General features: G+C 46.1%; 1 long non-coding RNA gene and 1 pseudogene across 1 annotated transcript; both read left to right on the forward strand.

Moving 5' to 3' along the window:
- The window catches only part of LOC139273616 (zinc finger protein 850-like), a 170773-nt pseudogene that overhangs the window by 37414 nt on the left and 116436 nt on the right, over positions 1–16923 (forward strand).
- LOC139273691 (uncharacterized) lies at positions 930–5983 on the forward strand. Its single transcript, XR_011595296.1, has 3 exons — positions 930–1055; positions 1928–2016; positions 5568–5983. It is a non-coding gene; the product is annotated as an uncharacterized lncRNA (long non-coding RNA).

Genomic DNA, 16923 nt, shown 5'->3' on the forward strand with positions numbered 1-16923 from the left:
GATGGTACAGAAAAAAAACACAATCACATCCCAGAAACTGACAGGTACATATTAATTCCTACACTCACACAGCAGTAACTGACAAGTACAAAATAAAACCCACATTCACATAGCAGAAACTGACAGGTACAGAATGCAATCCACACTTAGATAACAGAAAGTGACCGATTCAGATTAAAAATACAGTCACATATCAGAAACTGACAGGTGCCGATTAAATCCCATACTCCCATACCGGAATCTGACAGATACAGAATAAAATCCATACTCCGATCCGAAAAACTGACAGATACTGGTCAATATCCAACACTCACATACCAGAAGCTGACAATCTAGTTTAAAGTACACACTGATGTACCAGAAACTGACAGGTACAGAATAAAACCTACACTCATATATCAGAAACTGACAGGTACAGAATAAAACCCACACTCACATATCAAAACTTGACAGGTACAAAATAAATCCCAACTCACATAGCAGAGACTGACAGGTACAGAATAAATCTCACATTCACTTCACAAAAACTGACAGGTAGAGTATGAAACCCACACCCATGTATCTGAACAATAATATGCAAGTAAAACCCATACACTCCTGTCGGAAACTGACAGGGAAACACACACGCCAGAGGCTGACGGAATGAGTAAAACAGTTTAGGCACTCGTACCCCAGTGTCAGACTCACACAATCGTTATTTCAGTTATTCGGATGATAACTAACATGTTCTCAAGGTGGCCCATTAAATTAGTGATAAAAGCAACTTGTGAAATAATCCTATTTTTGCTAATTTAATTTGTGACAAAAAGATGGTCTGAGCATGCGCTAAATACATGCTGCTCCTCCCCTCCCCTCCCCACACAGTGTTTAAACCGACGGGAAGGGCCCATGTGAGCTCCCCTCCCCCAGCTCTGTCAGTCGCTGCCGTTTCCTCTGTGCTGGGCTGATGATCATTTAACTCAGATATCCCAGGCCCGAGTAAGGGAGCAAACAGCAGCCTTCTTACAGCAGCTCATCGCATTGGGATTATGTCCGCAGATGGGCTTTGAGTCGGGGTAAGTTCAGCGGCAGTCGGGGGCTGTTTGTAAGAGGTGGAGTGGAGCAGGAACTAGTTCTGGAACATGGAGTGAGTGGGGGAAGTGGGAGCCCATTCTCGGGCCGTGTGTACAGTGTAAGGTAACAGAGAAAGTAAATCACCTCGCTCTTTCAAATCATTGCTGCTTTCTTTCCCCAAATCAGTAATGAATGTTCCTGATTCAGTTCCAATCTCAGTGTCTGTTGTTCTTGGACATTGAACAGTGGAAACACAGCCTGAGAGTGAGGATGTGAGGAGTTTCACAAAGTGCATCTATTGCAGGCACCAGAAGAGGAATGTGACAGGAGACATTTCAAAAATGGGTTATTTTGTTTTGGTGAGTTGAATTCTCCAGAATCATGTTGCTGGTGATCGAGAGATACATTGTCGCCCCCTCAGAAACATCAGGATTCGGTCACTGTGACATTCTGTTAATGACACAGGCCCTTAACTCGATTCCAATAGACTGAGAACAATTGTTGTACAGCCCAGGTACCTGTGGTTATATTCCAGGAAGCGATTCAGAATTTTACAGGTAATCCCATGGGAGTGGGAGATATAAACCTGGACTGTGCCAATCGGGTGTTCCCATTCATGGACCAGTGCTGGGTTTGGGTTGTGTCTGGATGCTGATAACTTACGATAGAACCGTCCTACACACCTGGTGTGGTGAATCTGAGTGTCGCTGTACTGCAGTGAGGTCAGACAATGTCACTGTTTGTATCACGGATTCCTCTCTCCAGATACTTTACTTTATTATAAACATATACATTCATTACAACTTTATTTTTATATTCTCTCCATCACCTGTCCATATCATAACTAATAGTGTTCTCCTATTATTATTCTCAGAGCAAAATACTTCACCAAGCCAGAATAAATGTGATCTTTCCTCCACCCGGAACACAAGGAACAGTGCAGGCAGCTCCTTCTCACACACAGTAAGTACATTATCACTCACAGAGCGCAGAGACACAGAACTGACCTCAATCATATTGTCACAGGCAGCAGAAGCTGTCAGTCCCACAGTAATCCAAATTTCCAGAGTTATGTTATGAATCCCAGTCACTTGGAGCAGTACAATAATGTGTTGTTTCAAAGTCCAATCATATTGCACTGAACGGCAGATCCAATTTCACTCCCTTACTCACACACATGAACAGATAGACTCTGACACAATGTCAATCCATATTGATGTCTGTACAATGACTCTCAAACCCAACAGCTAACATACAAGAGAAGAGAAATGGACGAAATGGATTGAACCAAAACTCCTCCTGAGACAGTCATCAATAATCGCAAACTATCATCCGCCTACAGCAGGTGGAGAAGGAACTAAATCCAACAGTCACACAGAGCAAGAATAGCTCAGTACAAGAGACTATCAATTACATAATGAATCTCACATTCACACACATCACCAGTCTAACAGATACATAATCAATCCCACACTCTCACATATCACCAGTCTAACAGATACATAATCAATCCCACACTCACACACAGTACCAGAGACTGAGAGAAACATAATGATACACTCAGACACATTGAATGACAGATTGAGAGAGAATCACAATCACCTCCAGTACCTGAGATTGACTGACTGACTGATAGTGAAACCCACATTCCCATACCAGGCCCTTACAGCTACAGACAAATACTCACACTCACATTCCAGAGACCGATAGATAGAGTAATACCCACACTCATATTCCAGAGACCGATAGATACAGAATAAAACCCACATTCACAGATCAGAAAATGACAGGGACTGTGTAAATCTGACACTCACATACCAGAGAATGTAAGACACAGAATGAAACCCACACTCACTTACCAGTAATTGACAGGTACAGAGTGAAAACCTCTCTTCCATACCATAAACTTACAGGTATAAAGGAAAAGCCACACTCGCTAACCAGAGACTGACAGATACAGAATAAATACTACACTCACTGGTGGGCATAGTCTACAGGCCCCCGAACAGTAGCTACACTGTTTGATGGAGTATAAATCAAGAAATAATGGAGGCTTGTAAAAAAGGAACGAGAATAATCATGGGCAATTTTAATCTTCATATTGATTGAACAAATCAAATAGGCCAAGGTAGCCTTGAGGAAGAGTTCATCGTATGTATCCGGGATAGTTTCCTTGAACAGTACGTTGCGGAACCAACTAGGGAGCAGGCTTAGATCTGGTACTGTGTAATGAGAACATAAAAACATAAGAAATAGGAGCAGGAGTAGGCCATTTGGCCCCTCGACCCTGCTCCGCCATTTAGTAAGCACATGTCTGATCTGATCATAGACTCACCTCCACTTCCCTGCCCGCTCCTCATAACCCTTTATTCCCTTATCGCTCAAATATCTGTCCATCTCCGCCTTAAATATATTAAATGGCCCAGTCGCCACAGCTCCCTGGGGCAGAGAATTCCACAGATCTACAACCACATGAGAGAATAAATTCCTCCTCATTTCAGTTTTAAATGGGCAACCCCTTATTCTGAGACTATGTCCCAAAGTTCTAGTTTCCCCTATGAGTGGAAATAGCCTCATTGCATCCACCTTGTCGAACCCCCTCATTATCTTTTATGTTTCAATAAGACCCGCCTCTCATTCTTCTGAACTCCAATGAGTATAGGCCGAACCTACTCAACCTCTCTTCATAAGTCAACCTCCTCATCTCCGGAATCAACCAAGTGAACCTTCTCCGAACAGCCTCTAATTCAAGTATATTCTTCCTTAAATACGGAGTCCAAAACTGTACGCAGCACTCCAGGTGTGGTCTCAACAATACCCAGTACAGTTATAGCAGGACTTCTTTGCTTTTATACTCCATCCCCCTTTGCAATAAACACCAACGTTCCATTTGCCTTCCTGATTACTTGCTGTACCTGCATACTAAGTTTTTGTGTTTCATGCACAAGGACACGCAGGTCCCTCTGTACTGCAGCACTTTGCAATTTTTCTCCATTTAAATAATCTGCTTTTTTATTATTTTGCCAAAGTGGACAACCTCACACTCTCCCACATTATATTTGGGACGGACTCCACTTGGAACGTGCTGAGGCTAGGGTCCTGGTGAATCGAATAACTAGGTTTGCCGAGAGAGCTTTAACTAATCAGTTGTGGGGGTGGAGGTTTCAGGTGAGCAGAAACCTAAAGAACAAGATGAAGGCAATAGAGCAGGGTAGCATTGGGGGAAACAAAAACCAAAGCATGACAGGAAAGGACATAAGAGTGTATCCGAAACTGGGCCATAGCAGGAGAAAAACCATGCTGACGCTGCTTGACTGAATTATGCTTTTTCAAATGTCGTGCTACAGATGTTAGGCTAACTGGTCTTCTGACTCTGTTGTGAAGCACCTTGGGATGTTGTACTACATTAAAGGTGCTATATAAATAAAAGTTTATTTAATAATAATGGAAAGCTGCAGGTTTGTGCGCTGCCACCAAGATTCATCGAGATGTAGAGTGCATGTGTGGCCATCTTTGCAGAGGAGCAAAGTGTGGGCAGGGCTACAGGGTCCCAGTGAACCCAGCCAGGGTCAGCACCTTCAGGTGAGGGAGAGGGGAACCAGTGAGTGTAGAACTGAACCCAGCCAGAGTCAGCACCTTCAGGGGAGGGAGAGGGGAACCAGTGAGTGTGGAACTGAACCCAGCCAGAGTCAGTACCTTCAGGGGAGGGAGAGGGGAACCAGTGAGTGTAGAACTGAACCCAGCCAGAGTCAGCACCTTCAGGGGAGGAGAAGGAGGGGAACCAGTGAGTGTAGAACTGAACCCAGCCAGAGTCAGCACCTTCAGGGGAGGGAGAGGGGAACCAGTGAGTGTGGAACTGAACCCAGCCAGAGTCAGTACCTTCAGGGGAGGGAGAGGGGAACCAGTGAGTGTAGAACTGAACCCAGCCAGAGTCAGCACCTTCAGGGGAGGAGAAGGAGGGGAACCAGTGAGTGTAGAACTGAACCCAGCCAGAGTCAGCACCTTCAGGGGAGGGAGAGGGGAACCAGTGAGTGCAGAACTGAACCCAGCCAGAGTCAGCACCTTCAGGGGAGGGAGCGGGAAACCAGTGAGTGTCGAACTGAACCCAGCCAGAGTCAGCACCTTCAGGGGAGGGAGAGGGGAACCAGTGAGTGTAGCACTGAACCCAGCCAGAGTCAGCACCTTCAGGGGAGGGAGAGGGGAACCAGTGAGTGTAGAACTGAACCCAGCCAGAGTCAGCACCTTCAGGAAAGGAGAAAGCGGTGAACCGGAGAGTTTAGAACCCTGACAAAGTAGATGGTGAAAACTGGGAGTGGAGGACAAGCTGTCTTCAGACGTGCGATGTGTTTGAATTTCAGCACAGGGAGGACGGAGAGTGTATGGGATAGGGGATTTACAGCTTTGGAGGAACAAGAGAGGCAAGAATGTTTCATAGAATCTAGAATTGTCTGTTCTGAATTTCTGTCCTGTAATTGCAGTAATGGTTTTTGTAAACTCCTTTTCCATGGTATTAGAAGGGAAGGATTTGCAGACGGGAAACTCAAACCAAACTTCGCATCAAGTTCTGACTGAATCACTCGATTCCTCAGGACCTGAATATCATCGGCCTTTGAATGTGGAAGGAGAAATGTTTGTCTGTTCTGTCTGTGAGAACAGATTTCAAACATCAGTGTGATTGGAAAAGCACCGAGACACACACAGCCGAGTGAGAGTGTACCAGTGCACTGACTGTGGAAAGAGCTTCAACCAGTTACACAGCCTGAAAAAACATCGCACCATTCACAGCGGGGAGAAACTGTATACGTGTTCTGTGTGTGGACGAGGCTTCAACTGATCATCCAACCTGGAGAGACACAAGGACACCCGCACCACGGAGAAACCGTGGGAATGTGGGGACTGTGGGAAGAGATTAATTTGCCCGTCTGATCTGGAAGTTCATCGGCGCAGTCACACTGGGGAGAGGCCATTCACCTGCTCAGTGTGTGGGAAAGGATTCACTACCTCATCCGACCTGCTGGTACACCAGCGAGTTCATACCGGGGAGAGACCGTTCATCTGCTCTGAGTGTGGGAAGGGATTCACTACCTCATCCGACCTGCTGGTTCACCAGCGAGTTCACACTGGGGAGAGACCATTCACCTGCCCTGAGTGTGGGAAGGGATTCATTCGGTCATCCTTCTTGCTGGTACACCAGCGAGTTCACACCGGGGAGAGGCCGTTCACCTGCTCCATTTGTGGGAAGAGATTCACTCAGTTATCCAACCTGTTGACACACCAGCGAGTACACACTGGGAAGAGATCATTCATCTGCTCTGAGTGTGGGAAGGGCTTCACTCAGTCATCCTACCTGCTGATACACCAGCGAGTTCACACTGGGGAGAGGCCATTCACCTGCTCTGAGTGTGGGAAGGGATTCACTGTGTCATCCCGCCTGCTGAGACACCAGCGAGTTCACACTGGAGAGAGGCCATTCACCTGCTCCGTGTGTGGGAAGGGATTCACTCAATCATCCAACCTGCTGAGACACCAGCGAGTTCACAAGTGACTGCAGTGTTTGGATTCTGCTGTTATCCCAGACTGAATCGTGTCCATTCTGACAATTGGGGTTTCTTTCTGCTGATACTGATTACCCCTATAACTGGGCTGGAGTTTAATATTCTGGATATTTGACCAATTAATCAATGGGAAATGGGTCAGATAAAAATAATGCTGATTGTGTTTGCATCCTGTTTAACTGTTTAAACAGCTTTCTTCAAATACTGAAAGCTGCAACAAATGGAGCTAAACTTTGTTGAACAATTGATGATAAAATGAATTGAATCTGCTGGTTGGTTTTGAATTTCTCTGGGATGGAGCTGGACATGATGTGCCTTGAAATACCGCCGGTGTCCAGTAGATGACGCTGTCCCTCCAATTAACCTCGACTGAGAGGAGCGTGACTGCCCCCTAGAGCAGGAGGAATGACGGCAGCTCAGCGTCAGACACTGAACATACTGCACCCCCACAGTAACATCACACACTGCCCCCCTCCCTGGGGCAGCTCAGAGTCAGACACTGATCTCACTCTCCCCACAGGGACATCACACACTGCCCCCTCCCTGGGGCAGCTCAGAGTCAGACACTGAACATACTGCACCCCCACAGTAACATCACACACTGCCCCCCTCCCTGGGGCAGCTCAGGATCAGACACTGATCTCACTCTCCCCACAGGGACATCACACACTGCCCCCTCCCTGGGGCAGCTCAGGATCGGACACTGAACATACTGCATCCCACAGGGACATCACACACTGCCCCCTCCCTGGGGCAGCTCAGGATCAGACACTGAACATACTGCATCCCACAGGGACATCACACACTGCCCCTTCCCTGGGGCAGCTCAGCGTCAGACACTGAACATACTGCACCCCCACAGTAACATCACACACTGCCCCCCTCCCTGGGGCAGCTCAGAGTCAGACACTGATCTCACTCTCCCCACAGTAACATCACACACTGCCCCCTCCCTGGGGCAGCTCAGAGTCAGACACTGATCTCACTCTCCCCACAGGGACATCACACATTGCCCTCTCCCTGGGGCAGCTCAGGATCAGACATTGAACATACTGCACCCCACAGGGACATCACACACTGCCCCCTCCCTGGGGCAGCTCAGGATCAGACACTGAACATACTGAACCCCACAGGGACATCACACACTGCCCTCTCCCTGGGGCAGATCAGAGTCAGAATTTGGAGGGGAGGATCCAGTTTTTGTGGACGATGTAGGAACCCACAACATAGGTAGGATTAGAAATGAGGTTCTGCTCAAAGAATTGGAGGAATTGGGGTCTAAATGAAAACGCTGAACCGCAAAGGTAATAATCTCTGGATTGTTACCTGAGCCACACGCCAAATGGTGTAAGGATAAGCAGATTAGAAAGTAAATGCGTGGCTCAAAGAGTGGTGTGGGAGGCATGGGTTTGCTTTACGGGCACTGGCACCAGCACTGGGCAAAGAGGGAGCTGTTCCACTAGGATAGGCTTGACATGAACTGGGTAGGAACCAGTGTCCTGGCGAATCGAATAACTAGGGCAGTAAACAGGGCTTTAAACTAATGAAGGTGGGGCAGGGAGATCCAGGAAAGTACAGCACGGTTTAGATAGAGAAAAAGCAACAAAAGACATGCCAAGACTCAAGAGCAGAGCAGAGTTTTGGGTAAAAACAAACAGAGTGGGTCAGGAATGGACAGAGAGGCATTACTGACTGAGGAGACATCAGAGAAAAATAGAAAAAAGCCAAAACTAAAGGCACTCTATCTGAATGTACAAAGCATTCGCAACAGAATAGATAAATTAATAGCGCTGATAAAAATTAATAGGTTTAATCTAATAGCCATTATGGAGACATGGTTGCAAAGTGACCACAGTTGGAAACTAAATATTCCAGGATATGGAACTTTTAGAAGAAATGGAAAAGGAGGAGGGGTAGCCCTGATAATAAAGGATGGGCTAAAGACGGTAGAGGAAAACGATCTTAGCTCGTAAAATCAAGAAGTAGAATCAGTTTGGGTGAAGCTAAGAAACAGCAAGGGGCAGAAAACATTGGTGGGAGTTGTTTATAGGCCCCCAAACCGCAGTGGTAATGTAGGGCACAGTATAAATCAGGAAATTAGAGGTGCATGTAACAAAGGTAATACAATTATCATGGGGGACTTTAATCTGCATATAGACTGGGCAAACCTGTTATATATGTAGACTATAGATATACTCTCTGTGTAGTCACTGTATAGTTGCATAAGTTGGAGACTTTACCTGATGTACTGTCAATAAGGTTTACACTGTGTACATACTATGCTGACACCACTAGAAGGTGCAACTGGTGGAGACCAGGGTTTCCTGCCCTGGTGGCAGGGGCTGTATAAAAGCAGAGCCACCATGCAACTGCCTCACTCTGCAGTTTGGAATAAAGGACCAACGTCACTACAGTTTGAGTACAACACATTGCCTCGTGGAGTCATTCATAAGTGCATTACAAACATAATAACTGATGACGAGTATACAGACTTTCATGCGATTATGGCTATCTTTGGCACACTGAGAGGGTGATGATTGGGATGCCTTCACGGAAAGACTCGAGCATTATTTCGTGGCAAACGACTTGGCAGGGGATGTGTACTCATTGGCGGAGAAGCGCAAGGCTATACTGCTGACCAGTTGTGGGCCCGAGGTCTCCCGCCTCGTCAGGGACTTGCTGGCACCCACGAAGGCCAAGGATAAGACATACGATGAGCTGAGTGAACTAATTCGCGACCAACTAAAACCAAAGGAGAGCATCCTCACGGCCAGGCACAGATTCTACTCTCACCACAGACCTGAGGGCCAGGAGATTGCAAAATATGCTGCGGACCTCAGGAGACTTGCGGCACCATGTGATTTTAGCACGCACCTCAACGAAGCATTGCGAGACATCTTCGTTATGGGAATTGGCCACGAGGACCTCCTTCAAAAGCTATTATCGGCCGACACCACAGTAGACCTGCAGAGGGCCATCAGCATCAGTCAGGCGTTCATGACCTCGACCTGCAGCACCAAGCAAATTATTCATCCTGTGGACTCAAACCCGACAAGTACTGTACACAGAATTGCGCCTTTCACAGGCAAGACTGTAGAATGTGGCTCTGCCCAGGGCAGAGAGCACAGACCTCAGGGTTCCAGAACTCAGAGTCCGCCAAGGGGTGCTAATCGAGTAGCATCATGCTAGCATTGCGGAGGAAACCATAGGGCTAACCAGTGTCGGTTTGCTGAGTACGTATGCAAAGCCTGTATCACGAAGGGCCACCTCCAGTGTATGTGTAAAAGAAATACGACTTACTCAGTGGGCATATGATAATTTGGCCAGAGTGGCAGCTCAACCCCAAGAAGAAGTGTATGAAGTGTATACCTGCACCACCAATTGTCCTCCAGTGAAAATAGAAGTCGAGATGAATGGCGTTCCAGTCTTCGGAGCAAGCCAGTCGGTGATGAGCCAGGATGCCTTTGAGAGTTATGGAACAAAAAACGACCCGAGCTGGTTTCATTACAGGAAAAGTTGCGCACCTACACCAAGGAGCTGATCCCAGTCCTTGGTAGTGCGGTTGTAAAGGTAATCCATAATGGCGTGGTGCACAAGTTACCTCTGTGGATTGTTGCAGGTGATGGTCCAACACTACTCAAAAGAAGGTGGATGGGGAAGATACAGTGGAAATGGGAAGACCTCTTCACTCCGGCAATCGATGTCCCCCGTGCTCAGAGGCAGAGCAAAACCTCACTGTAGCTCGGGCCAGGCACCAGAGAACAGACCAGCGCAGCGCCTGAGGCACAGACCATCCATCAAGACTGTGTGACAATGATCCGACCAGAACGATCTAAAAGCACCTTCCCGGCTCCAGTGGCAGGACTCCTGGGGAGGAAGATCGAATTTACAGGCACTCTTCCAGCTTTTGTGGCAGAATCGCAGGAGAGAAGGATCAAGGCAGTCGACCTTGAGGACAGAGGCAAGATGGCGTCCCTGCTGCAGTGAGGTGCAGCATGGCTGAAAAAAAAGAAGGCCATGGCCATACCACGAGGACTTGATTGGGGTAAAGCCAACAGGGTTCTCTTAAAGGAGACCTGCAACCAACTAAACTTAAAGAGACATTGCATGCATGGTAATCAATGTAACGAACTGATTAAGATTTTGAACAAAATGTTGCAAAATATCGGGAATAGAGTGTCCCCAAAAGTAGCAAACGAGCGAATTCGGGAGGGTAAAGACGCTGATACCCTGCCCCAGGTCTATCCCATGCTGTAGGCACCCCGAATGGCACTATTCGTCACGGACCTGGAAACGGAAATGGCGCCAATACGCGCAGTCAGCCGCCATTGCCCACCACTCGGGTGGAGACGGCGCAGCCCCCAGACCCAGTCGCTACCTCGGCCATGTCCGGGAGCGAAAGGTCAGAACCAACGAGTTCCCCGAATGGGAACTGGAACAGCCAGGTTCAAAACACCATTAGAGAGCAGGCAGAAGATTCTGCAGCCCTCAAAGGAGGACAGGAAGGCCATACACATCTGTGGCTCTGCCCACCATTAGGCAATGGCAAAGGCCCAGAGTCCTGGCAAAGAGAGCGAACCAAGCCCACCCCAGTAGCAGGGGGTGCAGCGCCGCCATCAGACGACCAGGACCCCATCCAGTTTCTCTGGAACCAGCGTCCTTGCATACCTGTACTGCTACCTGAGTACTGACCATGACTGAACCATGAATGCAATCTACCCAATCCTGGCGCATGACCGTAAAACGTAACTAATGTAAGTCCCTGAACCAATTAAAAAACTTTTCTGTAAAAACCTTTCTTTGTACTTTCACTGTGTCTAATCCTATATGTTAATGTAATGGGCCAGCTGCATGATCTCGCTGTGGGGGGCGGGGGGGGGGGCGGCGGGGCGGGGGTGGGGAATGGATGTTTGGACACACACATGGATCACACACACAACCCACTGGAATCACCACTGCATCATCAGACCATCCAAACTGGTAACCACTACCCAAAGTTGTGGCAAAAGGACTTGGGGGTTAACAGGGCGAGAGCCAAGCCAAAGCACAGCCAAGGTGCAAGGGCTACTGGCACTTAAGTCTGGGGAGAGCTAAGCCAGAGCACACAGTGCAAAGGTAATTGGCAGAAAGGACTTGGGGGAGAATTATGTTATATATGCACACTATAGATTTACTCTCTGTGTAGTCACTGTATAGTTGCATAAGATGGAGACTTGTTTACCTGATGTACTGTCAATAAGGTTTACAATGTGTACATACTATGCTGGCACCACTAGAGGGTGCAATTGGTGGAGACCGGGGTTTCCTACTCTGGTGGCAGGGGCCGTATAAAAGCAGAGTGACCATGCGGCTGCCTCACTCTGAAGTTTGGAATAAAGGATCAAGATCACTACAGTTTGAGTACAACACGTTGCCTCGTGGAGTCATTCATAAGTGCATTACAAATTTGCAGTAATATTGTGGAGGACGAATTCATGAAAGGTATACAAGATGGTTTTCTAGATCAATATGTTGAGGAACCAACTAGAGAACTGGTTATTTTAGATCTAGTATTGAGCAATAAGAAAGGGTTAATTAACCTTGTAGTAAAGGGGCCCTTAGGGAAGAGTGACCATAATATGACAGAATTTTACATTAAGTTTGAAAGTGATTTAGTTAAATCTGAAACTAGGGTCTTAAATCTAAACAAAAGAAACTATGTAGGGGAGAGTTGGTTAAGGTAGATTGGGAAACTACATTAAAAGGTATGACGGTAGAAAATCAATGGCTAGCATTTTAAAAATTAATACATAATTTACAACAAACATACATTCATTTAGGGCACAAAAACCCCACAGGAATTGTGATCCAACCATGGCCAACAAGAGAAGTTAAAGACGGTATTAGATCAAAGAAAGATTCTTATAATGTTGCCAAAAAGAGCAGTAAGCCTGGGGATTGGGAAGATTTTAGGATTCAGCAAAGGAGGACCAAGAAATTGATAAAGAAAGGGAAAATAGAATATGAGAGTAAACTAGCAAGAGACAAAATAACAGATTGCAAAAGCTTCTATAGGTATATAAAAAGGAAAAGATTAGCAAAAGTAAATGTGGGTCCCTTACAGGCTGAGACAGGAGATATAATGGGGAACAATGAAATTGCAGGGAAATTAATGCATACTTTTTGTCTGTCTTCACAGAAAAAATGCAAAAAACTTGCCGGAACTACTGAAGAACCAAGGGTCTAGCGAGAATGAGGAACTAAAAAAAATTAGTATTAGTAAAAAAATGGTACTGGAGAAATAATGGGACTGAAAGCCAATAAATCTCCTGGACCTGATGGCCTACATCCTAGGGTATTGAAAAGGGTAGCTGTAGAAATAGTGGATGCATTAATTGCCATCTTGCAAAATTCCATAGATTCTAGAATGGTTCCCGTGGATTGGAAGATAGCAGATGTAACTGGGCTATCTAAATACAGAGGGAGAGAGAAAATGGGGAACTACAGATCAGTTAGCCTGACATCAGTCATAGGGAAAATGCTAGATTCCATTATTAAGGACGTGGTAACAGGCACATAGAAAATAATAAGATTAGGCAGAGTCAATACAGCTTTAGGAAAGGGAAATCATCTTTGACAAATCTGTTAAGAGTTTTTTGAGGTTGTAACTAACAGAATAGATAAGGGGAAACCAATGGATGTGGTGTATTTGGAGTTTCAGAAAGCATTCGATCAGGTGCCACATGAGATAATTAAATTATGGCTCATGGGATTGGGGGTAATGTACTAGCATGGATTGCGGATTGGTTAACGGACAGAAAACAGAGAGTAGAAATAAATGGTTCATTTTCAGGTTGGCTGGCTGTATCTGGTGGGGTACCACAAGGATTGTGCTTGAGCCTCAGCAATTCACAATATATATCAATGATTTGGATGAGAGGACTAAATGTTATATATCCAAATTTGCTGATTATAGAAAGCTAGGTGGGACCTCAAGTTGTGAGGAGGATGCAAAGAGGCTTCAAGGGGATATACAGGCAGGCTAAGTGAGTGGGCAAGAACATGGTAAATGGAATATAATGTAGGTAACTGTGAAGATACTCACTTTGGTAGGAAAAATAGAAAAGCAGAGTATTTTTTAAATGCTGAGAGAAGTTGGTGTTCAGAGGGACCTGGGTGCCCTCATACAAAAATCACTGTAAGTTAACTTGCAGGTACAGCAATCAATTAAGAGAGCAAATGGTATGTTGGCCTTAATTACAAAATGATTTAAGTATAAGAGTAAACGCGTCAGTGTAATTATATAGGATCCTTGTGAGACCACATCTGGAATATTGTGTACAATTTTGATCTCCTTACCTGAGGAAGGATGTACTTGCCATAGAGTGAGTGCAATGAAGGTTCACCAGAATGGTTCTTGGGATGGGGGAATTGCCCCATGAGGAGAGATTGAGTAGTCTACAGTTTAGAAAAGTGAGAGTCAATCTCTTTGAAACATGCAAAATTCTTACAGGGCTTGATAGGGTAAATGCAGGGAGGATATTTCTCCAGGCTAGGGAGTCTAGAATAAGGGATCAGCAATTTAGGACTGAGATGAGGAGAAATTTCTTCACTCTGATGGTGGTGAATCTTTGGAATTCTCTGCCCCAGAGGGCAATGGAAGTTCAGTCTTTGTGTATATTCAAGACAGACATCGGTACATTTCGATGCTGATGTCGATGGCAGACTGGATCATTGGAGATGTCCAGCTGTGTCATAAGAACATAGGAGCAGGATTAGGCCATTTGGCCCATCGAGCCTGCTCCACCATTTAATAAGATCATGGCTGATCTGATCATGGACTCAGTTCACTTCCCTGCCTGCTAAGGGAATCAAAGGATATGGTAATAATGCAGGGAAGTGGAGTTGAGGTAGAAGATCAGCCATGATCTCATTGAATAGCGGAGCAGGCTCGCGGGGCCAAATGGCCTACTCCTGCTCCTAGTTCTATGTTCTTATGGTGACAGTAAGTAACAGGATAGGTAAAGCCAAACTGCAGGTGTACAGGTACAACCAAGGGGTCAATCTACCCAGTGACCAGAGGACACATGACTTATGAAGATGGGTTGAGTAGGTTGGGCCTATACACATTGGAGTTCAGAAGAATGAGAGGTGATCTTATCTAAACCTATAAGATAATGAGGGGTCTCAACAAGGTGGGTGCAGAAAGGATATTTTCACTGATAGGGGAAACTAAAACTAGGGGACATAGTCTCAGAATAAGGGGCCACCCATTTAAAACTGAGATGAGGAGGAGTTTCTTCTCTCTGAGGGGTGTAAATCTATGGAATTCTCTGCCCCAGAGAGTTGTGGAGGCTGGGTCATTGAATATATTTAAGGCGGAGATAGACAGATTTTTGAGCTATAAGGGTGTAAAGGGAAGTGGAGCTGAGTCCATGATCAGATCAACCATAATCTTATTGAACGGCAGAGCAGGCTCCTATTTCTTATGTTCTTATTTTCTTATGACACAGCTGGACATCTCCAATGATCCAGTCCGCCATCGACGTCAGCATCGTGTTGGATCAATTGCTAAAAATGGTTCCTCGTTGGTTAACTGACAAAAATGGAAAACAAATGCTGTAGCTCGTTATGAAATAGTCTGTGTCCGGTTCTATGCTGAGATGCAGCTCCCCACCTCCCATTATATGAAGAGAGTTCGACGTGATCTAACCGAGCACTTTGAACCTCATTGATGCCAAGATAGAAACAGTCTATAATTTATCGAGAGCCGAAATGTGGAAGGAGAAAGATCTGGCTATTGCTATTTATCTGTGTGTCTTCCATCTCTTTTGTCACCTCTCCTCAACCCCTCTGCCCCCTTCTCCCTCTCTATCTCTTTAGGGCGGGAGGGGGGGTTGTTCCTTTTTCTGATCAGCCAGCTCTCTCTGTGACAGTCATCCACTTTCTATCCGTCTGTCCCTCTCTACCTTTCCTCCTTTCTCTCTATGGTCTCTCCCTGGCGTGTGGCCACTCCCTCTCAAACGCAGCCATACCAGGCCACAGTCCCTCAAAAAGGCAAAGTCAGGGCCATGAGGGATCTTCTTATTCGTTAATGGAATAAGGACATCGCTGGCAAGGCCAACATTCATTGCCCATCCCTAATTGCCCGTGAGAAGATGGTGGTGAGCCACCTCCTTGAACAGCTGCAGTCCGTTTAGTGAATATACTCCCACAATGCTGTTAGATAAGGAGTTACAAGATTGTGAACCAGCGACCATGAAGGAACGGTGATATATTTCCCAGTCAGGGCGGTGTGTAACTTGGAGGGGAACTTGGAGGTGATGGTGTTCCTATGCGCCTGCTGCCCTTGACCTTCTATTTGCTGGAAGCCTTGGCGAGTTTCTGCAACTTGTAGATGGTACACACTGCAGCCACGGTGCGCAGGTGGAATGTCACCAAATAGACAAAAACAGGTTTGTTAAAACATATAAACAGCAACCAACAGCAATCCCAGCCGCTCAGATCAGGTATAACTGCCGTGTACTCTGGGTTGTAACGGTCCACATTAAGGACACAAATGAGATAATAACAAGGCATTGTTGTGTGTATTGTACCATATTGTAATGCCAGAGTCCAGGAGAGTTTGGAGGGAACATGATGAATGGTCTGAGAATAATTGTATTATGGGCAGGAGGTTAAGACTGACCAATGGCTGTGCTCCTGGAAGTGCAAATACGTCCCGCTCATACAGCTGTGTGGGGCAGAAGAAACAGACAGAAGGGCGGATATAGAATGACAGGCTTTCCAATCTGCTGTCCATTCTATTACAACCACGGACCGCGACCTCTGCTGCAGACCCGGGATCACAGGATGGGGAAAATAGCAACCATCGCAAAGAAATGAAGGGACACCTGATCAGTGGACTCCTGGTAAACTAGGGGAGTGAGTAGGAGCTGGAACTCCAAATAGAGACATACTAATGATTAAAAAGGTTTAGATTCCAGAACTTACTGTTCATAGAGTTAAACATGTGAGGCTAAGGACACAGGAGTTAAACTGTGAGTAAATCCTTGATGGTTGTGACTGCTCCCGTGAGACCCGCAGTGGATCCCAGCAGAGGATCCGGCTGTAGATCATCACAGACCATGTAGGGAGTGCAAGGTACTGAAGGATTCTATCATGGCTCTTTAAAGAGAGGAAACATCCCCGATAAAGCATTATACACAAAGGTATAGTCCCAGAGATTCAGAACACATGGGAACAGCTCTTGTAGTCTGTCCACAAGTGAATGAGACCTTGAGGTCCGGTATCGATTGATAGAAATTCAGCGCCAGGATCAATTTCTCTGAGACCC

This window comes from Pristiophorus japonicus, chromosome 9 (genome assembly GCF_044704955.1).
Source record: "Pristiophorus japonicus isolate sPriJap1 chromosome 9, sPriJap1.hap1, whole genome shotgun sequence".
NCBI lineage: Eukaryota > Metazoa > Chordata > Chondrichthyes > Pristiophoridae > Pristiophorus > Pristiophorus japonicus.